Source organism: Ornithodoros turicata, chromosome 3, assembly GCF_037126465.1.
Source record: "Ornithodoros turicata isolate Travis chromosome 3, ASM3712646v1, whole genome shotgun sequence".
In the NCBI taxonomy this organism is placed as follows: Eukaryota; Metazoa; Arthropoda; class Arachnida; order Ixodida; family Argasidae; genus Ornithodoros; species Ornithodoros turicata.
The window spans coordinates 100,733,632-100,756,532 of NC_088203.1; the positions used below are offsets into that span (position 1 = coordinate 100,733,632).

General features: G+C 45.9%; 1 long non-coding RNA gene across 1 annotated transcript in view; it reads left to right on the forward strand.

Moving 5' to 3' along the window:
• The window catches only part of LOC135387557 (uncharacterized), a 69,702-nt gene that overhangs the window by 32,444 nt on the left and 14,357 nt on the right, over positions 1-22,901 (forward strand). The window contains exon 2 of the long non-coding RNA XR_010421193.1: positions 8,007-8,088. This is a non-coding gene — a long non-coding RNA (uncharacterized LOC135387557). The remainder of the gene's footprint in view (positions 1-8,006; positions 8,089-22,901) is intronic.

The window sequence follows — 22,901 nt, forward strand, 5'->3', positions numbered from 1 at the left end:
ACACCCAAGCTACCGAGTAAGAAAACAATAAAGAAGTCATTTCCTATACCGTACCGGAAAACATGGATACCGTAGCCTCCATGCGACACATCACCGTAGGCCATTTACAGACTTCCTTTCATCCGCTTTGTGGATGAAGCTGATGACATTCTTCTTTTCTAGCCCCAATTTTTGCTATCGCAAGGCCGATACAAATAACGGCAGAACGGCGAAGCATGCGGTGTCGAATGCAGTTAGATAATCGCCAATATACAGGAACATAGAAAGAAATGAAATGGGGTAGTTTACGCAGACTCGCCTGTTTGGCTTTGCGTCCCGGTACAAAAGTAAATTCTACTTAGGGCGTTCAGAAATCCTTCCTGAGAGCCCCATAAAACGACGTGAGCCAACGGTAGTGCCTGAGGGATATTTTCTTTTTCCTTGTTCCAGCGTGCGTTTTAAGCTGTATACTATCTAAACTACTTGGGAGCTTGAGAGAAACACAAAGAAAAAACTTCCTTTGTGTGTCCAAAAGAAATTCATTGATCCGGTGGAATGAGATTAAAACAGAACCCTCAGGTCGGAAGCTACTGAACTTCTTATTAATTAATAAAACATCGTTAATAGTGATTTATTAAATATCCCGACATAGGGTCTCTGCTTCAATGCTCTTTCGTGTGTACTGTGTTCACATGAGTGTGCGTTGTGGTTGTACCGCTCAGGTGAAAGTGCGAAAAATGATGGGCTGCAGGAAACATCATGGAAGGGCATCAGATTTTCTTCTCTGAAAACGACTCGATGTACAGCTGATTCCTGTCCCTATGCTTATATATATATATATTTTTTTTTTTTTTGTGTGTGAAGCTTTGTATTAGACGCCCTTGGCGATGTAACTCCCCATTCATCATCTCACAATAAAGTTGTTGTTGTTGATGCACCATGCTCAGCATTTTTAGAATGTAATGTGTATGCTGATACAACAACAACAACAACTACAGGGTTGTTCTAGAAAACGTTACACATTTCGATCGCACCGTAAAAATAGAAGACTAGGTTCACGACTAGGTGCAGACTGAAGTTTCATTCTAATTTTTTGTAAGGTCATGTAGGAAGAAAATTTAAAATAAAGTAAAATCTCGCCCCATGCGTTTTCAATAGCCTGTCCTCCACAAACACCGCCAATTTTTCTTGTGTCTGCTTCGCATTCATATCACTTCACACAGGTAGCGCTGCCTACAACGATGTGACATGCCAATTCTGACGTTATGCACCAATCCTCTTCAGTTCCAGTCTTGTTCTGTATGCTGGTGCCACCTGTGTGTGGTGAAATGAAAATGAAGTGCACACAGCCGAAAATGGCGGCTTTTGAGTGAGATAGGAGATATAGAAAATGCACAGAGTGAAATTTTGCTTGATTTTAAATTATTCTTCTACAGGACCATAATGCTCACAAAAAATTCCGACAAAACTTCAGACAAATGGCTACCAGTCTGCAAAGTTTGGTGTTGGATAAACCCAGTCTTCTATTTTTATGATGCGATCAAAATGTGTAACGTTTACGAGACTAACCCTGTACATGGATGGCGATGGGATGAGCCGACACGCAGGAAAGCACGTTCCTCATTTTGCACTGCAGCACATGTACGTGTGGTGCTCCATCCGTGTGAAGGCACATTGCAGGCGGCTATGCTTTTGCTCTTACTTTTCGAAGCCTTAATTGAAGTTAAAAATCTTCAAATTAAATTTAATATCTCTAAAACATACCGTTCTTACCCAGTGTTACAGTGCGACGTTAATGGAGATGTACTAATAGTTTGATACACGAGCTGCAAACACATGGCATGGCCGAGTGAATACTCGTTTGTGGTAGCTCCAAGGTCGTGCTGTACACTGGGAGGTGCTGGGTTCGAATCCTACCACCGGTTATGCTGTCTGAGGTTTCTCGCTGAGTTTCCGTGCAGACTTTCCTGACAAATGCCGACACAGTTTCTCTGGATGTCGTCCCAGGACGCATACTAACCGCTTGTTTCCCACTCCTTCCTGCTCTCTTCTATCCAGCTGTACGCCGCTGAGAGTCACAGTAGCTTCGCGACACTAACACGAAATCAGTCAATCAATCAATAACGTGACTATACTTCAAGTAATTTTTGTTCCAAGTTGTAAGGCGTTTTGTTTCGTCCAACAGTGCTTTCTGACGGAAGCTTTGATGATACCTTGTGCGAGAAAGAGCTTTCTCTTTTTTCTTCTTCTTTTTCTTTTTCTTTTCTTGTTCTTTCACTAACTCGACGGCTGAAATCCGTTGTCCAAGTTTCTTGGTTCCTGCTTCTACGAAACCGCGGTCATGTAGGAACTTTGAGAAACGAGTTCCGGGTTAAGTGGGCCACCTTGTTCACAGCGATAATCGACCATTCCGCACTCTCACTTTGCTCCGTCCGGCTGCAGGTGGCACACACACACGTATTTATGCGACATCGCTGCACAACCCTGACATTCGTAGAAAGAGAAAAAGAAACACACTTATATGGCCGCTGCCGCAATGCGCCTTGCGCTTACAATACCGTTAGTCGTTCCTAATGGCTCTGAACCATTGCGAGAGTGTCGTTGGAACAGATTCCCATGTGGTGTGGGCCACCGGCGTCTTCATTTGAATACGAAGCTTCGTTAGATCCCTTGCTCTTCCTTTTCATTTTTTCCGCCATCGTGTCTCATCATCCTCTTTGGCTATAGAGCTTCTCCGTTCTCTCACGGAGACTTTTTTTTCCTTCTTCTTTCCGGCAGTTAGCTTTGATCACGGACGCGCGCTATGCAAAAATATGATAATTTAACCGCTATGCGTCAATTTTCCTCGTTTGATTCCGGCCTTGTTGCTCTCGCTCCTCTCATCATACTCGAATTTACCGGAATATTTCGATATCGTTCCTTTATCTCCATTTCCATTTTCGAACTTTGGTTTCTAGCTATTATTATTTTTTCGTTCATACGCGAACACGCACAAAAGTTCATGTTATTTTTCGTGAACGCTAGGAGAGAGAGAGAGAAAAGGAGAGTGACGCAGATCGCGAGGGAACGAGGGTACGAGATAAGGACACCGTTCAATTACGTTCGAGGACGATGATGTAACAGAAAATGAGGATGAGGAAAGAATGGCTGTATAGGAAAGCAGTCCCTAGCTCAATGTCGTCTGGTACATGTCTGGGGGGGGGGGGGGGTCCAAGGAGAATAAAGGTGACCGTCAAGTAATGCCTGTCTTGCGACAGTGACCCTTCCTTTGTTCAGTTCTTCGACAACGAGCGCTGACTTTCCTGGACAGGAAAGTAAAAAGAAACAAATTAAGGTGTGGCGTATGAGCCGCCAAGTGATAGAAAATTGTCTCGCGTTGTTAGCAGCTAAAGTTTCCGGTGGGTGGAGATAATTAGTTGCTATCGTGTCCAAGACGAGACGCTTTGACGCGTTGGAGGTGTCAAGCTCCCGGATGATAACGTTTCCGCTTCAGTGGCTAGTTTTTTTTTACTTTTACTTGCGATTAATTGTCGTTATCTTCTTGTACACGTTGCGACAGTCGTTTCTTTCGCGTTGCGTTTCCAGCTAAATGTCCCAGAATAACTATGGTGCGTAGAGCCAAACGAGTGCGGGTAATGCACGCTCTTGTGCATTTTGTGACACTTTCTTTTCCCTCGTTTGTGTGTGTAATGTTCCCACTAGTTCGGGACGTTTGACTCCCCCCTCCCCCATACACTACTGGGTTTTCTCCCTTCTTTTTCGAACTGACTGCGGCTAATTGCTCTGGGGTAGCCAGTCTGACTTTGTCGTGACTTGCACTCTTAAAAATGAACTTCACCGCATAGCACGCTCCTAGCCAACCATAATCTCGAATGATATCGTTATCTGCCCTGATTTGTTGAAAACGGGAGGCGTATGCCTTTTTTTGTGAGAATTATGAACAGCATAAGTGTCAAAAGTGTGTTAAAACCAAAGAATATTGAGAACAGATTGTACACCATCGCTTTATTTCTGGATTTTAGGAAGGCAGTTTTCAGTAATTGCCGGTATTTGTCATAATATCCTATTAGGCAAATTCTTTCCATGCGCTGTTCGAGGTGTAGCTCACAACTTACTTTCCAGTTACGGTATCTTACCTACAGGTATCAGTATGTTACTCTCCACGGGTGCGACGCCCAAAAGCAGTAAATAAGGTATGGTGTCCCACAAGGAGGACCCACCCTGTTTCTTATTTATATTAATGATATTATCAGAATGCCGCATACAAATGTATGTGGACGATACTAGCGTCTTTTTGTGTCATAGATCCTAAAGAGGCAAATGGTTTAAATTTGAATGTTGTTCCCAAGAACAAACCGATTAACCAGAATGTTCTAAATCTGCGCATAGGAACAGACAGCATGGAACAAGTGCGACAAATTAAATAAAAAATTTTGGGGGTTTGGCTTGAGGAAACCCTGGTTTCGACAACTGCATCTGAAACAGCAATAAAGGAAAATTGGTGAATTACATCGAGTGAAGCACATAGGTTTTTTTTTACGAAGAACACTCTATCACACGCTAAGTTACCCTACGCTACCCAATCATCATCATAAAATAAAGTTGCTGTTGTTAACCTGCAGAAAACTACGATTGACAACTACGACCAATTACAACTGGATCAAAGCACTCCAGATACGAGCACTATCATTAACAATCTGGAAGTATCACAAGAAACATTCCAGGAATGAAATGTTCTACCACTACGGCAGCAATACACTTTAAGGCTTGGTCAATTCGTTTATAAGAGTTTTGATTCAGGAACAACGCAGCGGAAGTCATGCAATACCCCATATGCACTTCGAAATACTTTTTCTTTCTCGCTATTCCGCACTACCGCACAAATTGTGGCACGCAAGCCACGAGTTGTATTCTGACAAAATTTTACAATACCTTTACCCACCTCTTTGTGACATCTCTCAGGTGTCAGGGGTAAAGTTAATCGAGGCATAACTTGCTCATGATATGCTGCCAGATCGGAAAATAAAATTATAATATGCGTCGGTCAGTTCCATAAATTCCTGCAGAGATCAGAAAGAAGCAAGACGACATGCTCTTGTGTGGATAAAATACACCGACTTCACACAACTTGACCAAACAAAAATTAAAAATTAGACTTGTCGTTGCCTATATGGACATCATCATCAGCACATGAAATGAAACGTCCGGGTCGCGTTAGAGAATCAACCATAAATGGAAAACCTAATTGTTCATTCAGTCTCCGCAATTTACGTTGCAAAGCAAATTTACGTCAAAGTAAATCGTGGTGGCTACTTTCCTGTAATCATCAGTTGGGTTTGCACCAACAACTTTGTGATCGATAAGCACACCGAGTGATCCAACGAGGCAGGTAAATTAGGACTTGGCGGCCACTGTTTATCAAGGTTGCATATCTCCTGGGACCTGCAGAGAGCAGCAAAAATCAAAAAGTAAAATCAGGCACTCAAACATATTTTTCAGCAGGTTCATAGTCTTGAAGACAGGTCACAGTTTGACACGTTCATAAGTTTGATCATATTTCGCTTTTTCTTTAATCCTCCTGTTTTTTGTTTTTTTTTTTGGGGGGGGGGGAAGGGTTCGGGACATTTGGAGGATATTTACTGGCTGGACAAGTCGGACAAGAAAGCAACGACAATGACGACAGGAGCCACGTTGAAACTGTCACGTCAGAAATAACGGGAGCTCATCGTCTATATCCCCAACACACATCTCCTTCGGACAGTCGATATGTGTGTGTGCAACGTTCGCCAGCGCTGCGACAGCCGGTGCCCACTTCGATCTCCAGATTTTTTTCAGTGTCCTCCGCCAAATGTAGCGGATATTTTGCGCTTGCTGGTCACCGTCCTTTCGTCATGAGAAAAGAAGCGTCACACACGACGGTGTTTTGTCGCAGATGCGAAACGGAAAGAGCTATAAGTGGCTTTCGTGATAGACTTAAAAAAAAAAAACAAATATAGGGAAGGATGGAGCACAGATCGCAACTGTCTGAAATCGTCCACCAAGTCTGGGTACCGTGATTGTCGATTTCAGCTCGGCGATAAAGATTGGACGCTGGTATGAGCTGGAGTGAAACAGAGAAGTGATATTGGGCCCGGCTAAGGTGGAAAAATAACGAATACTATTTTTTTTTTTTTTTGTCGCATCGAGCTTGTGTAGGTTCGTAATCTCACGAACGAAATTTGCGAAATCATACTTCGACCTCTTGTAATACTTTTTTGCTGCATCAAATGCGACAGATGGGGTTCGAAACATTAGCTGCATTTGCATGAACGCGACAAAAGCGTATGGTATCGACTTATCGCTACAAATCATCTCTGACAGGACAACATCTACCAATCCATCCGGTCGGGATAGGTTCGACGAGATGCGTTAACTCGATAATATAGGCTTTCGTCGCATTCGTGTACAAAGTCACAGAAAATAGTGGACCGCAAGGAAGTATTACTTTTAACGATTAATTAAGAATGACATACCTATCCGCCAGTAACTTAATTTCCGCAGTATGCAGATGCTATAAAACGACACACTCTTTCGCTTCAAATAGAATGCGTCAAAAAGATAAAAATGCGCATATTTTTGGCAGTGGAATTGTTTAAATAAGTTACGGTTGCCATAACGAGGTAAATTGCGCGCGTCTCTTCAACCATTCTTTTATGTCACTTCGCCTTCCGAATTACTCTAGAAATCAGGAAGCGAATCGCGCCTCACTAAGAGTGCTCGTGTAGCCGACCCAATGTAAAGTTTTTTCAATGTCTCCACAGTGTTCTTCTGGCTGTCTCTCTCTCTCTGTTTTTTTTTTTTTTTAAATTAGATCAAATCTTCTGGATCGGAAGCTTTTGATCTTCCAATTCTTGAACTTCCGTCTCTCCATTGAAGGATGCTTCAAGTATGTGGTCTTAAGTAAGAAGCCTTAAGAAGAGAGAGACAGAAAAAGAGCAACCAGCGGCCATTAATAGCACACCATTTCGCAACACTAAGCTGTGGGCACTCATTTCTACTTCGAATAATATAATGCAAACGATGATTTTAATGATGAAACAACAACAACAACGTGATGATTGATTGATTGATTATGTAAAAGAAAACCAGGGAGAAATTGAACTTGTCTCCTGACTAGTTCTGCTACTCTCGAAACAAAACAACAAACAAACAAACAACCCAAAACAAACAAAAGTACATTCCCCATCCCCAACAATTAGTGTGTTAGTACACTAGGTGCAAGTGAATAAATATCACTAGAACATGCAGAGAAACAGATACACACTGCAAGTACACACTAATACCCACTACAAAGATACACATTGATACGAGGCACTCACAAAAAAACCAACAACGTTGTTTTGATTTCGATGATTGACTTTAATGTTGAGTACTTTCTGTACAACATATTTTCTGTAATAATAATATGAAGTACCTTAACACGTTGAGGTGAGTTCACCCCATATCGCCAGTTACATGTGTTGATGTATCAAGAACTTATGTTCTTCTTTTTTATTTCCTTTCCCTTTCTTCTCTGCTTTTTCTTTACTTTTCTATTTTATTTTATTTTATTGTTTGAATAGCAGGCCGACCTTCGTCTTGCTGACCTTCCCCTTCGTTTTTTCTCAACAAACATACCCCCCCCCCCCTGCTACATACAGCCGTAGCGCAGGCTAACCTTTTCCTCTTTTTTTTTTTTTTGTAATAAACATATATCCCACCCCTGCAGTCTAGAACTGCGCGTAATTTGGACCACCGGTCACCACCTTGAGTTCTTCTTCAAAGGAGCCCGAAAATATCCGGCACACGGCGCTGACACCAGTCCTTACCTCCTCCACGCTGTTACTGTCCTCACGCTTGATCGAAACCGCCATCTTGAGCTGCGGGGTTTGGTTGATTATTTCGAAGTGTTTAGAGGGCTTTAAGTGCTTGTGTTGTTCCTTTGGAGGTACTTGTATAAGCAAATTATACTTTCATGGTTCTCAACTTGTGCTTGCCTTCTTTGTCAGGTGTTATGTACCGCCACTACCCTGAGCCAAAATCCGTCAACAACGACCCTGCACGTCGTCGCCAATGTCCATCTTCGATGCTGTAAGTCATTCAGTTTATTGCCATGCGTAGAATTGGGACCCGGATCTGTATAATCGGTTAGAGGGTAATGTGACGATCATCAATAATCGCAATTGTGTCGAGACGAACTACCACGTGCTTTTTGACTGTCGGATTGCAAAATTTTTTTGGCAATTGGCTCGGCGGCATACGAACATCATATGCCCAGTGCCCTTACATCATCGACAGTCCTGCCACCGGATTAGTGCACTTTTAACGGCCTGCGGGGCACAGGTTCTGTGGGAAGCGCGCTGCAAAGCTGTGGCACAACGTCTCCGCAACACCCCTGTTTTCCTATTGGTGCGGAAATTGAGAGTTAGCGTAATCGCCATCCTGCAGCAGGACCTCTTCGCGCTGGGAGAGGAAGGCTTCCGGCGTCGATGCCGTGATCACCCTTCCGTTGTCATTCAGGATGCGTATGTTAGCATCGTTGGTGCACCTCCATAAATGTATAAAGGCCATCTCATATGTGCATAGCCACAGTGACGAATATGGTCGTCATGTGTATATAGTCACAGTTGTGTAGTCATATATGTACAGTCCCATAGTCATGCAACCATATATACATTGTATCTTGTGCATTATAACTAATTCCAACTAGTGTATTAGTGTGTATTAATATTAGTATTAGTACTCGTAGTGTGCTCTATAGTATGAGTCGTCTAATAAATTTTCTCAAACATCAATAATCAGGGACGCACAAACAACACGAAGTTTGTGTGCCCTTCAGCCTCAGGGTTTTGATTATGGATGTCCGTCATCACCAGCTCGCCTGCTTCCTTGCCATCTTGTCAGTAATACGGCGTTTGTGGAACCTGTTAAGCAATCACCTTGCATTTTCTTCGAAAAAAAAATTCGGTGTTAGCACCGCGGATCATCTGTAGCTATGAGCAGCGTTCAACACTGAACTCTACAGCCCATACATTAGTACCAATGTTTAGCCCGCGAAGGCTTTACAATATCTCGTGGATGAAAAATATCTCGTTGTGAGTGCCAGTACTGCAACATCGAACATTTTTCAAGTACCATTAAAGATGAAGCATGAACTTGGGCGAACACGGAGGTTTGAGGTCCCTCCGAGTTCGCGCAGGATCTTCAATGGATTTCGTCCACCGGTTTGCCTATGCCATCGTTCGTGCATGCCGTCTTATCAGTATATCTCGAGCATGCATCGGTTATACCTCGCCCACCACAGCTCACATACAAAAGACATTACGAGATGATATCGTCTGGTGGATATACGTCGGAGAACACCCTCTACGGTACTTGTGGGGCGAGTCATTAGGCAGATGCGTGTGTGCTGTGTGGGGAAGGCTAGACTTGTTTTCGGTGACCTCGCCTCATGTTCTGTGTATAGGTGACCTTTAGAAAGAACGTCATCACGCGTACAGTAAAAAAAAGTTCAAGATGAAAACTACATACAATTGCCGGCTCGTAGTGCACAGCTAGGGGCCGCACCTCATGTGGCGAATTTCCACATTCATCATCATCAATTTATCTGTTGTTGTTGTTCTTAGTGCACAGCTTGTAGCACAAACGTTCAGCATACGCGAACTGACTCGTTAACAAAATGCCGCGAATGTCCTACGATTGAAAAAAAAAGGAAGGAACAAAGAAAGAGACGGAGTAACTTAGGGAGCAATTACAGCTTCTGGTCTTCTAGATTATTCCCCATTCTAGTCCCCTATCCTTAAACTTACTTTCCAGCACTGCAAATAGTTCCTAAACTTCTCATAGACCCCCGTGCATTTAGTCCCGAAAAGGAATTATCGGTTGTGATGCAATACGTGCCTTCCGTAAGAGGACAGAACTTGCTCTTTTTTTTCCTTAGGGTGCATGTAGCCCCGTAACCACCAGAGAATTTCTAAGAACACAACACATAACCCTGCACCGCGTTCCCCGTGATACACTCTACAAAACGGTTTCCTCGAAGCCACATAAAATAAAGTGAAACATTTCAGTCCTGCCGTAGAGCGGCATTGAAGTAATTTTTTATTGCGGCCGATATTGAAAGAGGTAGGCGTCGTAAAGCGGTGGACCGGTGGCTCCCATAGATACGGGGTACTCTTTATCCTAAGCTCCTCCGTCTGCTGGTCGGCTGGAGTGATCCCTGTTTTTGAAGGGTAGCGAGGGTCGAGGCTATAAGAACCTTACCGATGCTGCCCAGATAGACTTGACAGATGAACGTGATCTCGCCAGGGATTAAGGGCGAAGAACAGTCGCTTATGGCGGCAGTAGATTTTTCTTGGCGGAAATCCGTGATGGGAAAAGTGGACTCTGGGATCTGTACGGTGGAGTTACCCTCTGCGGCATCGTAGAAGGGAATGCCTCATTACTTCGTCCTTTTGCTCGTACACTTTCATCTGCTGCGAGTGTTTTTTGTTCTGTGTGTATCTACTCAGGCTCGCTTATAAAGTAACTTCCTTTTTGGAGCATGCTACGGATTGAAAGAGGGGATAGATACAGGTATAAGCGCGTGTTCGCTCTCAGTATTTTTTATTTCATGTTTTTTTTTTTTTTACGCTTCGGCTGGTATATGCCACGAAAAGACAGTTTCTGTGTTTCTTTTTCTACTGGTTACTAAGGGTACCTGAAGAAATCCGCGGGACTATCTTCGAGCTGGTGCCGCACTGAGTTGGTTGTCCTGCGATCAGGTCCCTTTCGTGATAGCCTGTGAGATAACACTGGTACCTCGAGAGTTAGAATATGTTTATTAGAAAGAAAAGAGGAAATGTCAGCCAGGCTGATGCCGGCTTGCTATGCCAAATATAAAGAAACTCAAAATAAACTTTAAAAGGAAATGAGAAAAAAGGAAGCAAAGGGGAAAAGAAAAGGAGAGATGATTGGCCGAATGCATAGTGGGCACATTTATTTGTTATGGACATCCGTGGGCTTAACAGGGCACGGTTACAGCACCCCTTTTGTGAAACACCCCATAGCATCATTATCACATATTTGGTGTTGATGTTGATGTTGATGAAAAAAATAATAGGAAGATATTGAATTCGTCAATCCTGTTGTTCTGTATAGACGTGTTAGTTTTCACCTTCCTCGATTTAACAGAGACGCACTATCCAGAAAGTATTGAATTTCCGTGAGCCTTATATCATTTTTGCCGTCCGTCCTCTTTGCCTTTCTTTGCTGCCGCGTTTCCCATCGCATGACAACAAAAAGCTGCATTACTTAACATATCCGACGTACATAAAAGTGGTCGGAGGATCGATATTGACTCCGCAGGCACGCATTCACGAAATCCAAGCGGTGATTACGGAGCAATACCGAGAGGAACACAAAGAAACAAACCGTCGGGTGATCGCTGTCCCGGGGAACTAATTAGGTATTCTTCGTTGCTGTCGCAATTAACGTTATCCCGAGCGCCGTAACCGTGGTAACATCCGGTTTGTACTTCCACCCCTCATCACACTTCCGGCTCTCACTTCCGACTCACATCCCCTTCCGGTATTTGTACCTTTGCCCGTACAACGTCGAGGCGCCTTCAGTGGCGAGACATAATTCGACGGCAGTTTATCTAAGTCGGGGAAAGAGACACTGGTGCTCTTTACAAGGATTGGAAGGCGACGCGGTCTTTGCTTGCTTAGCAGGTGTGTGTTTGCCCGGTGCGCACTCTGTTTGTTGCTCTTTCCGCTACTGCAGGGGATAGCCCGTCCGTTGTCGATATGCCCGCTGTTTTATTTATTGATCGGGCTTAAATTAGAAAGTGATGAAGGAAGAACTCGATGCTAAATCGATTTGTTGAGGAGCGGCGGCGTGGGGTGAAAATACGTGACTGGACTCGGATCTTCCCGATGAGAGTTTGAGGAAAACCGAAAATGGAAAAAAAAAAAAAAGTTCCGTACACTGAAGTGTACGGCAGTGAAGAGGTATGAATAATGGCGATGAGAACTCGGTGGAGTCTCCGCGTGTGCAGGAGATCACTTCAGCTTTACTCGAGTCATTTTTCGACGTACTTGGGCGGACGACGACTGAGGTGATCAAGCAATGGTATACCGCAAAAACACATCTAGAGAAGAGGCACTTCTGTTACAAGCAGTGTACTATGGTTCGTAGTTTCTATACGATAATCACGGATCATATGTTGCTTATAATGGCGTTCGTCGCTCAGAGCGTTTAATGCTTTTCTTTTAGTTTGCTTTGTTTACGACTCATCTTCCTTAGAACCACATTCCAGACTCAGCTCACGAGCGGCATGGCCGAGTTCGTTAAGGCGTCCGTTAAGGCGTCCGTTCGTTAAGGCGTCGTTGGTGGTAGCCAAGGTCGTGTTGAAGACTGCGGGAGGTGGTGGGTTCGAATCTTACCATCGGCTGTGCTGGCTGAGGTTTTTCCCCGGGTTTTCCCAAGACTTTCCAGACGAATCTCGTCGGCACAATTCCCCCTGAAGTCGGCCCAGGACGCACACTAACCCCCCCTGTCCCCACTCTCTCCTGCTGTCATCTCTCCACCTGTCCACATCTGTACACCGCTCATAGCCACAGTTGCTTCGCGGCGCTTACACACACACACACAAAAAAAAAATCTGGACTCAAATCAAAGGGGAAGAACGATGTCTGCTTTCATGCGGAGCGAAATACATATTGACTTCGCAGCTAGTTATATAACTGAACCAAGATTAGGATGCGGGGTAGTTGTACTTACAAATTGATTTTGATAGAAAACGCTTTTGTCTTCACGCACGATTTCACTGTGAAGAGCATCTGATTTCTCTTCTACTTTGCCACCGGATAGCGCCCAAACTTGGTGGTTACTGTTTATCCCTTCTCAAAACAGCCCTGAATGACCTTTGTCTCCGTCGCACGTTCACGTGACGTCCACCACAGTGCGCTAGCTCATGCTGACGTACCCGTGAAAACGAAACCGAATATGATCATCCTGAGAGACTTGCTAAAAAGCAAGCGAGGTGGTGACTAGAATTCATGTTACTAAAAACCCCAGACTAGGGACAACGAAAACAAACACACACGGACAAATACTTGTCTGTTTTCGTCGTCCCTGATGTCATGGTTTTTTTTATAATATGAATGAACATTCGGTTCAATTTTGTTGTTTATCTCAAATATTATATGCTGCGGTGTAAAATTTTGCTTATGTATCTACTAATAATTTGCTTGTGATATGTCACACATAACTCACAGTGGAATGCAACTTTAATCTCAAAATCAGTATTATTTTCTTTGTACTTTTAATGAAACCAACAGTTCTAGGCCGAGATAAGAAACAGTCTCTGTTCGAAATATCAGCGGCTCTAGTCCTGAGGTCCTTCTTTTAACATTTCCGCACTGGTTCGCTGAATATCGCTATCTTTCTATATCGTATTATATTGCATTGCATTGTAGTCGATGGATTCGCAGACTGCCTACACGTTCTTTTGCTGCCTTTTTTCCCCCGTGCCTTCACGGTAGTAGGGAACGCCATAGGGGCTCTCATTCCTTTTTCTGATTAATTTCCACGCTTCTTGGTCGTACGCAAACGTGACAGGAGACACTCACCCTCCCTGGCCCCGCGTTAACTAAAGTAATTTCGCCGCACGGATGAGAGATCGCGGCGCGCGCTGCGAGATAATTTTGTTCGGCGCGTGCGTCGAGGCTGCCTAGAGCGTGAACCCCGAAGGATCCTGCGCCTTCAGTTTCTGCTGCCTGCATCGTCGAGTGTCCGGCACTAAGTGGCACGCCTTTAAAAAGGATGGAGCGAGACAAAACGAAGGATGGAATGTGCGAAGAGGGAATTGGTTTTTTAGAGGAAGTTTGAGCGACGTCAAAAGAAAGTGGCTGGCGTTGTGTGGATTCTTTTTTTTTTTTTTTTTTTGAAGGTCAAAAGGTGGTCCGCGCACCGGAGAGGGTCACTGTTGGTTGTGGGAGTATGGTCTCACTCCTCTAATTATGAGGCATTCTAAGAAAACAAGTAGTAGTTTTAGTAGTTTTCACTATGACTATCAGATGTAGCATTTGTGTAAAATGACTGCGGTCTATAACTGTGACCCCGGAATTATTCGGAAAACTTCGAAGTACAACCAACGCTGAATTATAAAACACAATTAATCTTTTGCATATCGTTTTTTTAGAGAACACAGTGATGTATTCGTCCTTTTTATACCGCAGTCATGTTCAAGGATTTCATGATAACCGGGACGATACGTCGCGAGCAGTCCAGATAGTCGTATTACCTTTACACAATTTGATCTGGTGAACGACACGATTGGCGTCACCCAGAATTGTGCTGTTTCTCGAAAAAGGTAATTGATAACCGTTATATACCGTCACTTCTACGGAAAAAGTAATTGATTACCGTTACCAATTGCTCGACTCCAAATGTTATTTGAGTAACGAGCAGAAAAGTAACGCGTTACTCCGGTCGTTACTCTGCATTCACGCAAATTATACCCGTCTTTGTGTGCCTCAGAAAAAAAGAAAAAGAAAGGTTCAACAGCGGAACAGCTGGAATAACACGAAAAATAGACACGCGTAGGACAAGCAGATCTGTACGTTTACTGTATTTATCGCCGGGGAAGACGTTGACCCGATTGTGGAAGAACATTGCGTGGAACCTCCCCATGACTCACTAAACATCCAAAGGTTCAGGTACCAACCACCACACTCGTGTAGGAAGAGATTAGGGAGAGGGACCCTGAAATTCCAGAACGTTATTACAATGACTTCCGCTTGGTATAGTAGAACGGCCCAACAAACGACGACGGCACGAGAGGCTTGACTTGCCGCGGAACATCTCAAAAGATAAGTTCATCTCTGCCGAGAAAGTAATCAATTACTGAGTAATCGATCACTCAGAAAAATAATGGATTGCTCGAAAAATTACTTTGACAGTAAAGTAACTGATTACTCGAAAAATTACTCAAAAAGGTAATTGATTACAAGTTACGCAATTACTAGTAATGCGTTACGCACAAGTCTGGTGTTACCCCAATTAATCTTTTGTTGCTGGGTCGTTAGGACAACATTGCGCACTGTGGCAAGGAGGTGACCGGAGTTATAGCTTTTCACTTAGGTTTATCTCAGACGTACTAGGACAGATGTTGGCAGAGTTCCCTATAAAGTCGGTAGTCTGTTTCTGTTCGGAATTCGCGATTCCGTCGAATCGCGCTTCCGCGTAAGCAGACTGCGCGGGATATTCATATCCGAGAGGGTCCTGATGCTCATTCTGGCGCTACAGTTGTCAGAGAGGCCGTCCGTCGACGTCGCTTATTTTATGCGAGTACAACGCTTCCGTTTCGGATATATTCCCGCTGTACGAGATTAGGACATCGTTCGGGCGCAATTCTCCCCTCGCTGACTCTCCCTCTCCTCTGTGAACCGCCGTTTGTTTTTCTCCGCTGTCATTTCGTCGCTCGCCAATTTATCTCGCCCGCATCCCTGCTTCAAACAGCAAGCGACTCGACATAGAACGAAGGGAGGCTATTTTTGTTCAATCCCCGTCGGCAACATTATCGCGTTGAAATAATGGGACCCTGCGGCTAATATAAGGGTAATAATGGCAGGGGTAAAAAAAGTGGAGCGATCGCGCGAAAATACCCGAAAATGCACTCCGGAAAGAGGGGAAGAGAATGCCGGCTGAATTAGGGAGCGCGCGTAATCTATTATAATTAAAAGGGATCGGTGTGGGAAAAAAATAAAGTGGGGCGGCATAGACGGATCGAAGCTGCATTGTCAACGCGAGAGATGAAGGAACGACGTCGTCGCTGGCACGTTGGCGTTAGATTGGGTTGGGTTAGCGCACGCGCTCTCGGCTCCCGCCCACGCTTTATAGGACAGAGTGCAAGGGAGCGCGTGGGAGTGGCAGCGGGGGGGGGGGGGTAAGCAGGAAATATACGGGATTGTCGTGATCACGTTTCTAGAGCACTCTAAAGACGATGCCACCTGCCTGGAAGACGGCAAAATTTTCTACAGCGATGCGCGGCCGCCTGGAATGTCGCGTGACAGCATTTGAGGATCCAATTCGTCTCTGCAGATTAGGAGAAACTAAAAACAGTTGGTTCACGTTCATTGTCAGCGATCTCTTCCGGCACATCTTTCTCGTGCTAACAAAGGTATTGAGGAATCACTGTTACTTTGCATTTAAACGATAACTATGACAGCAGGAGTGAGACGTATATAGTAAGAGACACTTTTATGGGGATTGATCGATTGATTAGTTGATTTCTTTTTGTTGTCTTATCATTTTCTTACATGATACAGTGATGGAATGATACAATGATACAGCAAAGAAACAATAAAAAAACGGGATGTCTGCTCGAAGATGATGATTGTTCTGATTGAGATAAAACGACGACAATGTGTCTAGTAGTTAGGCATTGGGTAAACAGCTGCAAACATTGTAACAAAGCTGACGACACTATGGAAACAGCCACGCCCGCAACGCGAGGCGAATGCTTCAACGTAGTGGTGGTGGTGGTGGTATGATGTTCTAAGGAAGAGCAGTGAGATCTGCCTGTTCAGGCAAGGCGGCAAGTTTCACTACTTTGTGAAAGGGGAGGGGCAGAAGGGGAAGTAAAAGAGAAAGGATAGAGGGTCAGAAATGAAAAAAATGGGAAACATAGAGAGAAAGACACTAGTAGGGAGGGAGAGATAAAGAAGGAAAGCGTTCACGACACCCCCACAGAAGAAGCGAAAGCTAGGAGCGCGTCTCGCGCTTTTCTACGGATGTGGATGGGACCCTGCGAGTACAAAATCTCGTCTAGAGAGCCACAGCTAGGAAAGTGATAAGGCTCTGAAACTCGCGGTAAAGGTGTCTCTGGCTGCTTGAAACTCTGCACAGTCCATGATGATGTGCTCCATGCCACCGAAACAGAAACAAGTCTAACAGCGTTGCGATGACGGGAAGGCCAGTTTGTAGCGAAAGGCTGGTGTCATAACGGACTTGCATCGGAGTCTGTGGAGAAGGGTAGATCGCTTCCGGTTGAGATCCTTTACACGGCATGGTTGAGAGAAGTGCCGCACTTCCGGATAAGCAGTGTGACGGATTTCTCGGGCGTACGCAGAGAACTGCTACATATTATGGCGTGGGTCCTGAGGTGCAGGGACCTCAGGAGGAAGCTTGTGGTAGCTGTTGGCGATCCAGGCAGCTGTTTCGTTGCCAGATATTCCCATTGAAAACCAGAAAGCCATTGAAAACCCACGGCAATACCGTTGTTGTTGAGTTGTTTTCCTACCTCCAGTATTGTATGTGCTATGGGGCCGTCGATGCGGGGGCTACTTATCCGCTGAAGAGAGCACTTGGAGTCTGTAAGCACAATTCCAAGGCCTGCTTGATGGCTACGAGATCGGCTCTTACCCCTTACAAAGAAGAAGAAGACACTTGAGTGTCGATGCGACCGCCCCACGAGTGCTCAAGTGCAGGGCACCAGAGCGCTGCCGTAGTCCTTTCGGTAACGGGATTGGTGGACACGTGGGTGTAGATTTTCCAGTGCACTTCCAATGCACCCGCGAGCGTTCTTTCCCAGTATGGCTTCTTGTACAAGGGCCTTGGCCACAATGCTTGGGACATGTGACTTCTTTCTGAGACCCCGAAGAGCGCAAGGGCACTGCGGTCCCTGTCGAAGAAACGGTGGCTCTTCCGCACTGGAGTTCGGCCCATGGCCAGCAAGCACCTTGTAGGTGCACCTCCCCAGTGTCCTGAAGTTATCCGCGATGGTGGCGTATTCCGCGTATTCGGCCTTTGCTTTTTTTACGCTAAGTTAGTAACGGTGATGGAAATGCTTGACGCAATCGGCCACGCTTAGGTGGGCAACGTCACGACTACCGCGGGGGGGGGGGGGATGTGCGTCCTGGGCCGACCTCACAGGGAACTGTGCTAACATTTGTCTTAAGCCGTCTGAAGAAAACCCACGGACAACGCCCAGACGGCACGGCCGGCGCACGGATTCGAACCCGAGTAACCAAGTTATCGGGTGCAATAGGATAAAGCATAACATATGGCGACGAAACACCCAAACCATAGTTTTTAAAAAAACTCATATTTATTTTCCGTGGTTTATAGTAGAGGAGCTGACCAAAATGCGTATTTTGTGTAGTTTTAGAGGGGCATCAAAGTGCAAATATTTCTCCTCGTGGATTGAAATATGCCGTTACCTTGACACCAACACAAAAGGAACGGCAATCATCCATAGCGATATCTTTCAACCCGCCAGCAGAAGCGTTGCACTTTAGTGCTCTAGCGTCCTTCAACGTCTAAATTTAACTTCGAGGCAACTTTTTAGTGCCCTACTCGTTGCGTTGCAAATGACGTAGCCGACATGATATCGAGAAAACCTGTACATAAAGTCCATACGCGTCCTCGTGGAATCACCGCGTGAATAATAGCACAGCTTTATTGAAAGTGTAATATATTTGCCTAGTGTTCTCTGATTGTTACCTGTAACCTGCAAGATTGTTGAAGGAAGCACTTGCGGAGTGAACGACTATTTATGACTGAACAACCGGAGACAGACGCGAACGAGACAGCAGTCTTAAGGCTCATCCACACATGCGTTTCAAAAAGTGGCGTCGCCTCAGCGTTCGCGGCGCAGCCGAGAGGGGCCTGTCGCACTTAGCCGATCCGCCATCTTGCAGAGGCACTTCGTTGTTGTCGTTGCTACGTCAAGATCGTACCGACACTTGAAGCTCTCTTCCTCCAAGTTTACATTTTGAACCATGTTATCTATTTCACTATTATTGTGAAGCATTTCCGCTGGCGTCATCAATCGTAGAAACGACAGACGTGCCACAATATAGCGCAGATACAGAGAAGGAACGGCAGAGCAAGCGAGACACATGTTTACCTACCGACGACCAACACACGGTCACACACAAGTCGTATTTTCGTCGGTTTCGTTGTTTGCGCAAATTCCCAGCTCATCGTTGACAGCTCGGACCACAAACAACTATTGGTGACGAAGAACTTACTCACAAGGTAGCACCAAACACACACACACACAAAAATGACAAAAGATCCAAGTGTGGTATCAGGAGGCCCGACGGCGCCAAAAAGAAACCACTTCCAGCCATCCGAGCGCTCCGATTGGCTGGATGAAAAAGCGCTTGTGGAACAGCGCTGCAAAGATGTATCACGAAGCGGTTCTCGAAAACCGTCTGGAAACGCCGCGCGACCGCTGCCTCACGGTCTCAGAGCGCGCGGCGCCGCCTGAAGAAACGTATGTGTGAATGAGCCATTACTGCAACTGGTGATATTCTCATATGTGAGAAGGTGGGACAAAGGACGAATGATAAGAGGAGGAGGGTTGAAGGTCTTATCCGGTATCGTGATCATGTCGGGTACAAGGGTGGATTAGGCATGGCTAGGTGTGGCTTTGTCTTGGAAGGCCAGCTCTGCGAGCCATCCGAGTGCTCCGATTGGCTGGCTGAAAAAGCGCTTGTGGAACAGCGCTGCGAAGATGTAGCACGAAGCGGTTCTCGAAAACCCTCTGGAAACGCCGCGCGACCGCTGCGACGCGGTCTCAGAGCGCGCGGCGCCGCCTCAAGAAATGCATATGTGAATGAGCCATTACTGTAACTGGTGATATTCATATATGTGAGAGGGTGGGACAAAATACGAATGATAAGAGGAGGAGGGTTGAAAGTCTCATCGGGTATCGTGATCATGTCTGGTACGAGGGCGGACTAGGTATGGCTAGGTGTGGCCTTGTCCTGGAAGGCCAGCTCTGCGGGAAGGAGAGACAGCAAAGAATGGCTTATACATCTTTTTCCTGCTTTGGTGATCGCACAGGCCTTCCACGTGTCGGAGGTTTTTCTTATGGTGTAGCGCGACATTGCAAACGCATGTGTCGACGTGCTGCTTTAGATGTACGGGATCGTTCCCAGAGAAAGACCGAGAATATTGTTTAAGGCGATCGTTGATACCTGCACCCGTCTGTCCAATGTACGCAGGTCAGTAGGAGTTTCAGATTTTGTAAGCCACTTGCGTTCGGCAGGTCCAAAATTAGTGCAGATGTTTCTTTTTGCCCCGCTGGCTGTCTGGTGTTAAGTAAGCAACTAAGTATTATCTAAAATTAGGAAAACAGCCTCGGAGCAGGGTGGCTGCCACTACAAGCGCGTGCAGCTCCATGTCATTTGATTTGGATTCTGTCTTAGAGACGCAGCGAAGACCCTTCCTAAAAGATAGCGGCATACACTGCCGCTATCTTTTAGGAAGGCACAGAGTGCCTTCAGAGTTTGAACGCATTGGTCCTGTGTAGGCCGTCTCCCCATCACTTTACAGAAGGAGAAAGGCCTTTGGTCGAGGGCTAGGAGGGATTGCTCCAGTCTTGCTCTTGCTGCTGGTGCTATGTCATTTGTTACTGACTGTATACAACCATCCAGTCTTTGATGGTCGCGCAAATGTCATGATAAGGAATTAGAATCCCACCACTTTCTACGCTGGGGTTTTCCCTGGGTTTTATGACACGCTTTGCGGATAGATATCGGCATAGTTTCCCCCGAAATCGTTCCCGTGTCTCCCGATACATTCTGCTGTCATCCCCCCTCTCCGTTCACAGTCACATTTGCTTCGTAGTGAACAAAGCAAAAATACTTGGAGAAGCCAGTCCTCAACCGTTCCGATTCAATAAGTGCGAGTCGAGAGCCATGTTGCCTATTCCATCACGAGACAAGAAAAGAAGAGAGAGAGAGAGAGAGCCCATTTTCGTCTCAAACTTATCTTCTTTCCTGTTTGTGACATTGACGAAAAAGATGACGCATCCCATTACTGCATAATGATTGCTAATCCTTCCGAAGTAATCAATCAGCGCGAGCGACGCTGACCTTCTGTTGACGACAAAAAGCCTGCAAACTACGGGAGCGTCACGAAAAAAGGCGGTGCCCACTCTTACGAGAGTATATGCGGAGGGACAGTCTAGATGACGGATGGCTCCGCACGGACGAAGACGAAGAACTTGATCGGAATACTAATACGCCACAGGCAAAAAGTACTACGACATACATGGACAGGGAATGATGAGGGAGTCAAGTTGATGGCAGGTTGTATGACGAACGATCGTCGTCGACGGGGCGGAGATGCTTCGCTCCTCGTGCAAGAAAGAGAAATAAATAAATAAATAAACAAGTAACACCGAGCGAATAATGGAGCGTTGCTACCGAGAGGAAAGATGGAAACGTCTTCCTCTTAACTGTCGTCCCATCCTCTTGACTCGCACGTGATTTTTTTCGACCTCTTTCGCCCCTCTCCTGTCTAACATCTACCTCTATATAAACGTCACCATATTTTGCGCGGTAAATACCGTTTCCGCATTCCTTGTGTGTAAAGTATTCAGTGACCACCAGCGTAGTGGAACGAATTCAGGATACGCTGGATGGCTGCATGTAGAATCAGCGGTTGCGCTGTCTCCTGTTTTCCCTGTGTGTCTTGTGACAGGCTATCGGAACGGATATCGCCGTTCTTTCCCATGAAGTCGGCACAGGACGCACGGTAACCCCCCTCCCACACCTTCCCGCTGTCCTCTCTCCATCTGCTCACGTCCGTACACCATTCGTAGCAACAGTTGCTTCACGGTGTTAACGCATGCACTGATTCAGCGGTGGTTGATGACGCCTTTGTCGTTTTACCTCCGAGGCCGTTTGCCCCGCTGTCACTCCTCCCTTCTGCATCGACTTCGTCCCAATGTGGCTTTCACCCTGCAGTTCAGACACAGACTAGGGTATGCTTCAACCAGCTCGTGTTCCAACTGCGGCATCGTGGCGAGCATTCAACACGTCCTTTTCGACTGCCCTCTATACAGTTCGGAGAGAGCAATGCTCCAGTCCCAACTGACCCGTATAAAGAACAAGCCGCTCAGCCTTGCCGCAATCTTGGGTCCTTGTTCTAACCCTGTGCAGCACCGTCAATGCCTGCACTCGTTCCACGGTTCTTGATGCTTACTAGCCTGCTTGAACTCCTCTGACCTCAGTGATTTTGCCATGAATGCGGAGATGTGATCTTCACAGCACTACATCTCCGGTGGCCAACCGGATGAACTGCTATCCCCATCAGTTACGACGCACCCGCGTGTGTGATATCTCATTTGCGTGTGTCATGTGTGCGTGCGAGTGTGTATGCCTCATCTTTTTCATCGTCATCTACTCAGGTATTATCCCACATGCACTGAGGTATGGCCCCGCTATTTTGTCCTTGATTTCAGTAACAATATACCAAGTACTATATCTGCGCAGCAGGCCACAGGCTAGTTCTCCAGTGGGTTCCAGCCCATTGTGGTGTCGTGGGGAACGAGCATGCCAACAGCACCGCAGAAGCAGCACTCACGTATCGGAAACGGATCAGTATTGTTCTGCTGAGAGGAGGCCGCCGTTCAATTCTCCGACGCCTAGTGACACCCCTGGCTTCCCGCCCCAATGGACAACATACATTCTTCCCCCTCTATGTCGAGCAGAGTTGACCCAACGCTCGCTTTCCGCATGCCACGAAACACCTCTCGTCGAGATGCTGCATTAATCCACCGAATGCGCCTCGATGTGGCCTTTACAGCTCAGTGGCGTTACCGCTTGAGACAAGTTGACTCTCCCACCTGCTGCCACTGTGATGTGCTTGAGGATCTGGAGCATATTCTTATTCATTGCTCCCACTACCAACCTTCCCGAACCACACTCTCCGAGTCTCTTCCTCAGTTGGACTCTCGCCCCTTCTCCCTATCGAAATTGCTTGGTCCCTGGCCTAATCCAGCCCAGCAACGCTCTGCGCTCATAGCTCTTCTGACGTTTCTGCACACCATCGGACTTCGATCGTTATTGTAAAGGGGCTCGTTATTTTATTCCCCACATTCCCACCAGCAATGGGGTAGA